We start from the raw sequence: 6,560 nt of genomic DNA on the forward strand, positions 1-6,560 counted from the left end.
ACAAACTCAAAGGCTGGTGACCTAAATTCATGGTGTAAGTATTCTGTTCCTTTTTTTAAAAAAAGAAAAAAATTGTTTAATGAAAATAAAAAGGTAAAACCCAAGTTTTTACTTAGTTTGATCAACCCAAACAAGTGTTCCACTTCAGGATCTGGAAGTAGGGTGTGTAACGCGCTTTCTCAGACTCTCCCCTTACAAACACTGTCACGTGGTACGAGCGAGCTTGGTCAGACGGTTCTGTAGATACTTTTGGTGCTGAACTAGGACGTGAGCCTTGTAGGCTGTAACGTAGCGATCGTTGGAACTAATGTACAGAACTAAGTTTTTAAAACTTCATTTGCTGTTAAATTCTGTGAAGTCTCAGTTACCTGAAATAAATTTACACAAATATGAACTGTAATGTTGCAAATTCAAGGTAATATGTAATGTAGTGTCTGTAAAATACTCTTGTCTGATATTAACTCGTGGCATTTTGATTTGTACAGTCATAATCTGTTAATGGTTTCATTTTAACACACACTGATATAGATGAATGATGGAAGTTCAGATTTAAAGGCCGATGGGAAGGTGGTGCATGCAGTCCTTCCGCAAGTGCTGGGAGTTCGGTGTGTTTGAAACGTCATTTAACTTCTGGTGTCAGAAAATGGGCTTCCTCGGAGTCCATTGCCAGGAATGGGCAGCCCTGGTAATGCTGGCACAGAGAATTAACTGTATACCTTATCAACAGTGAGGTGAATAACTCCGAATAAAGTTTTAGAGAAATATTTCAGATACTCGAGTATTCTTTTTTCCTCCCGAACTAACATTTAGGCAAGAAATCAGCTAATACTCTATTTTTAAATATGGGCATTCCTGTCATTTCAGCTTATTCATTCACCAATCCATTCATTATTCATCATTCAACCAACATTTGAAAACTTGATATAAGCAAGGCACTCACTTAAGTCAGAACTGAAGATGTACCAGACATGGTTTTGCCTTCCAGGAACTATTCGCCTAGTGTAGTAATTTATTATTACACTTCAGACAAAGTAAGTCCCAAATTGGGTGATAAGCGTGTATGATGTTTGCTATAAATTTTTATGAAGGTAGTTTGTTTTCCTAAAAACAACCTAAGATTAAGAGTTGGCAATTGAAGATTCAAAGCAAATTTTATAACCTGCAGAGAACTGCCTTTGGCTTAGGGGGTCCCATGTTCCCAGGGGTCTTACAGAGAATTGTTGCATTGCTAGTAATACTGGACTAGGTGGTCTTTCAGGGTCCTTCCATGAATTAGGAATTAAACCTAATTCTCTGCTACTGATTAGCTCATTTTATCATGTCATGTCTAGATTCAATACCGAGTCATAATGTCTTATGAGCCAGTCTCCTGTCCCTGTGGGGGACTCAGGAAAAGGCCACTGTGCTCTGAGGCCACCTCTGCAGATTCTAGAACCATGATTAATATGCCTTTAATATCCTTGCCCTTCACGATGGAGTCTGTGTACTTTTTCCCACCTCGGTTTTTATTTGTGCGAACGCTAATGAGTAAAGCTAAGATTAACACGAGATGAAACTCAGACAGAAGCGAACAGCTGCCTTTGATCTTCCCGTGACTTAGTTGAAACCCTTCATCTCTCGTCTGCTGTTTGCAGTGTCCTAAGAAACAAAGTGAAGCTCAAATAGAGCAAGGGACGGAAATTGGAGCTCTGTGATCTTGACCCAGAAGTGAATAGTTTAACATGTCTAGCGACTGTTCTTAACTGAATCATAGGTTCCTCTTTTTTCCCCCCAGTTGGCGGTGGGAGAACATAGCTGACCCATGATCTACTCCCTACCAAATTATCGTAAGGGCAGTAATACCTTGCTGGAGATCTTGAAAACAAGGCCTCAGTAAGTGTATATCATCAGGGCTCTAGCTTATCATCGGAAAACACGCATTTGCGTTTACAAGTTTACAAGTAAAAAAGAAGGAACTATTCTGTGTCCTGTGCCATCGTTGTGCAGGCGTCAAGAGTCAAAAATAATAATAAAAGCGATTGAATCAGTTTTGCAAAAGCTCCAGCCCACCTTAGCAAAATCTTGTTCTGTTCGGGGTCCAGCTCAAGAGCCAACCGCACTCAGCAGTCAGCACTTTTCGCCCTGTGCATCAAATTGCTTATGCAGACTTGCAGACTGGGGGGGTGGGGGCGGGTCCCTGCCACACTCACCCTGCCTTCTCTTCCATTCCTCAAACGTGCAAGTGTAGACAGCCTTAGTGCCTTTGACCTACATATCAGAAACCTTGGGCCCCACCTCAGACCTCCTCTGCCCTGGATCCTCCTCAACCAGGATCCCAGAGAACAGAACTCGCTCCTTTTGGATTCCTGCTGCAGACCTTTCACTTGGGCTTCACTGTGATGTGGGATCCTCACAGAACTCAGTGCTCCAAAGTTCACGTGGCAGGAGTGCAGAGTTCTTATGTCCCCACAGGTTCGCCCTTGACCAGTGGTGGACGCTCGGTGGTGGATAGATGCCTTTCCCTTTCATCCCTGGGACAGACAGTTCTGAGAAGCATTCAGAAGATGCTGTAGAATCAGCGGCCAGTTTCCTATGGCCATTCAGTGATGCATCCTTATGTGGGCATTCTGGTGTCCTGTTTTACTCCTGCGTGTCCTGCATCCTGGGATCATATCCCAAGTAAATGACATACTGACAAGCTTTTGTGTCTGGCTCCACCGTTTTGGAAAATTCAGGCTAAGACAGTTGATAACCCAGGATAGTCATAAAGCAGACCCTCAGCATAGGAGGTTGGAGCTGGTTTACTCATCAGCATGGCCAACAGCCCATTGCTGTTTGTGATTGGCAGAATGGTGGCCCCACCCCCGAAGGTGACCATCTCTGGACTCTGAGCCTGTTGCCCTGAATGGCGAAAGCAGGTATGATAAAGGTTAAGGACCTTGAGATGGGAGATTTTCCTAGAAGGTCTGGACAAGACCAACCTAATCAGTGTCCTTGAAAGCAGGGAACCTTCCTGGGCTGTGGTCAGATGTGGCCACGGAAGAACGGTCAGAGAGGCGTGTGTTGCTGGCTTTGAGGGTGGGGGAAGGGAACCATGAGCCAAGGAAAGTGGGACACGTCTAGCAGCAGGAAAAAGCCAGGAGACAGACGGGCTCTCCCCCGAGCTCTCAGCAAGAAGGAACCCAGACCTAACACCACCTTGATTTTAGCACCATGAGGCCCACGATGGATTTCTGTCTCACAGAACTGTAAGTTAATAAATTTGTTTCACGCCACTAAAGCATCAGGACATCACCCGAACGCTCCGGCACTGTTGGTAAGCAGGGTGCCAACATGCCCTGGCCTGCAGGGCCAGCAGTTACTGCCAGGGCTCAGCTATCGCCGCAGGCGGACGGCGAGCACTGGCACATGAACGCGTGGCACCGGACGGTGCAGGGCGATGACCAGGACTGAGTCCGGCCAGCTTCTATTAGTGCTTTGGGAGCCTGGGGGAAGAACTAAGTAACAGGCCTGTCAGCCGACTATCAGCTCAAGGTGCGCCCTGAAAGCCCCAAGGCCTTGGAGGCAGGCGGGCAGGAGCGCCTTACCCTGCCGCAGAGGAAACTACCTGCCAGAGGCCCAGGACCTAACTGCAAGGGTGGCCGAGCTGCAAGGCGATAAACTCAGTCTTGACGGTTTTCCCTGGTCTAAGTCAGGGCCTTGAGAGGGAGGGAGTGGGCGGCTGGGGTCTAAGCAACAAGAGGGTGTATGGGCCTGAAGATGCGAAGAAACGGGGACCCCCCCCCCCATGTGGGTCTTCCTCGCCTGAAGACCCTGCTGACGCCCCTAGGGAGGCAGGTAGCTGCAAGCTGATGCTTGACCTCAAGATGCCCCGCCAATACCTTTGTTCCCCTCCAAACCGAGAACTCGGTCGGGGCCCAGCCCAGCCCGGGCGGAGAAGCACAGCCTGTGCCTGGGAGGAGAGAGATTCCTTAGACCCCAAAGGAAGTGCAGATCCTGCCCGGTGCGTGCCGTCCGGAACCGAGGGGCAACGTGGCTGAGTGGATCCTGAGAGGAACAGGCCCCGGGGGTGGGGACGCAGAGAGAAGACTAGGAGGCATGGGAGCATTGACCTGTGACGTGGGGTGAAGATCACCAGAGCTGGCCCTGACGCGCCGCGGGGGTGACTGTGGCTCAGGGGTGAGTTTGGCTCACGGGGCACAACGGGGCACAGCAGCACCGCCAGGGCGTAGCGTTCAGGAAGGGGGCAGGAAGTTCCAGGAGGCGTGGATGTTCGCATGGGTTCATCGCGTGAGACTGAAGAGCAGCTATGTTCTCGGGAGGCCGTTTCCTGCCCTGAGCCAAGAAGAACGCTCGGCATCTGTGGGGACTTGGGTGGCCGCCGCCCAGGGTTTGACAGCAGGAAGTGCTGCCAGGACACTGGGCGTGCTGGTAAGCGGGGAGGGCAGGGGCCATGTATTATTACTTCAGTCAGAGGCGAGGTGGACATGATATAATGAACAGTCAGGCTGGGGGGGAAATCGGGGTGTCTTGACCTGCGGGGGTTCGTGACAATGGCTAGCACATCACAGGGTCTGAGCGACAGCTGGCTAGAGTGTTACTGGGCCTGCATAACCAAAATGAGGAAGAAGAGAGGCAGGCTGGTGAGCAGAAGCCTGGTGTCGCCTGTCACCGTGAGAAAATCATGGTCCCGGATATGTTTACAGATTCGGTGCACCGTAGCGGGGCGCAGGGGGGCAGGTCTTTGCTGCTACAACTATATGCCACATATACACCCAGAATTTTTGTGGACTGTTGGATAAAAGTCTACACTGGCACGGGTGCCAGGGAACAGAGGGGTCAGAAGCAGGTCACCTTTCCCTGGGATGGACAGAGATTGTCACTGACACTATTGTCCTGAGGTGATGATAAACCTGTGCTATGTCAGAGGACCCTGGTCATCTCGACATCATGCAGAACATCATGCTTGCCCACTGCGTCAGGTGGATTTAGCATCAGAAAGCGGCAAGGGCCCCAGATGCTCTAGTAACATTTACGAGTGCCAGACAGTGGTGTAGACTCCATGATGGGGTCCTGCTACACTGATGAAGAAGTCAGAGCGCCGATGCCCTGGGCCATGTCTGCCTATTCGTTCTGCACCTCACACCCCTTGGCACCGGGATAGGGGCATGGTGTTGGCAGGCCTCTCTGTGTTTTGCAGGCACCTACATTGCACTTGGTTTATCCCTCCCGCCCATTTATCAGGGTCTGTCAGTTTCAAGGGGATCCCACACACACAAACATGTGTTTCAGGCTTTAGCGGAAACTGCGCTGCTACTCTGGCCATATGCATGGCAGTGAAGGGCACTGTGCAGAGTCTCTGGCAGCCCCAGTGGGTTGCAGCTCAGCCCCGGAGGGTCCTGGCGGGAGGCCATGCTTTCTGCAACAAAGAACAACACTGACTCCTGGCATGCCACTGGGCACCAGATTGTGGGACACTAAGAGACCAAGCAACGGGGCTGTCTTCTCACGAGCGGGACGTTATCAGATCCACAGGTCATAAATGCCGACAGGCACAGCAGTGATGAATCCTGATTGGAACTGACATCTACTCAGGACGCGGGTTTGCCTTTCCTGCCTACAGTTATTCGCCAACGCAGTCAAGCTACGGCAGAGAATGTCTGACCCGTTGTCATGGCGACTCACATAACATTGCTTCTAGAACCACTCTCCTTGCAAAGGCAGTGGGGCCGTGGGCACTAGACCACAGGACCTGCTCATTTGAACGTCTGCCTCTGCCCCAGAAGCAGCCAGCACCAACGGAACAGTGGAGTGGGTCAGCGAAGACACCGGCCGCAGGACAGGGCCCTGCAGGGGTGAGGGGCCGCCCTCCAGGACTCAGTACGCGTGACCTAACAGTGGCTGAGAGATCTGTGTCTCCCTCCGGTTAACATACACAGGTCTGCGAACATGCAGGATTGACCTCTCTCGCCATCACGACCAGTGACCTGCCTGAAGAGTTCCTGCTTCTCTTTCCTGCAACCTAGGCTCTGCCAGATGAGAGGCTGTGGTTCCCAGGGGCAGAGGGATGCTTTCAGCAGGGCACCCAATAAAGGCCCAGTAAATTGGGATCAATGGCTGTCCCAGGGCCCCTCTGGGACCTCTGTGCCCGCTGACAAGGAGGCAGAGAAAGGAGCTTTGATTATGGACCCTGATTGTCATAAGGAGTTAAAGGGGAGCATGTCTGGGACCCAGGAGAGTGACTCCAGTGTCCCTCTTGGGGCCTCCTGATAACAGTGAGCGGATCGTTGCAGCAACCAAGGCCCGAAAAGGCCAAGCACGGCAGCCGAAGGCTCAGGAGCTGTGATGATAGAGGGAAGGACATGTGCTGCGGGGCGAGCCCAATTATGGCCTCCGGAGCAGCTGCCGCCAGGGCCGTGGCCTGGTCGTGTTCAGTGTGTGGGCCCTGACGAGCAGCATCGTCATCATCCAGGAACTTGAGAAAGTCTCAGGCGCCGCCCCAGCTGTACTGAATCCGGGCTCTGGGGCCCGGCCTCCCAGGCTGTTTCAACAAGCCCTCCAGGTGCGTCTGATGCACCAGA

This window comes from Furipterus horrens, unplaced genomic scaffold (genome assembly GCF_987537825.1).
Source record: "Furipterus horrens unplaced genomic scaffold, mFurHor1.1.pri manual_scaffold_5, whole genome shotgun sequence".
NCBI classification, from domain to species: domain Eukaryota; kingdom Metazoa; phylum Chordata; class Mammalia; order Chiroptera; family Furipteridae; genus Furipterus; species Furipterus horrens.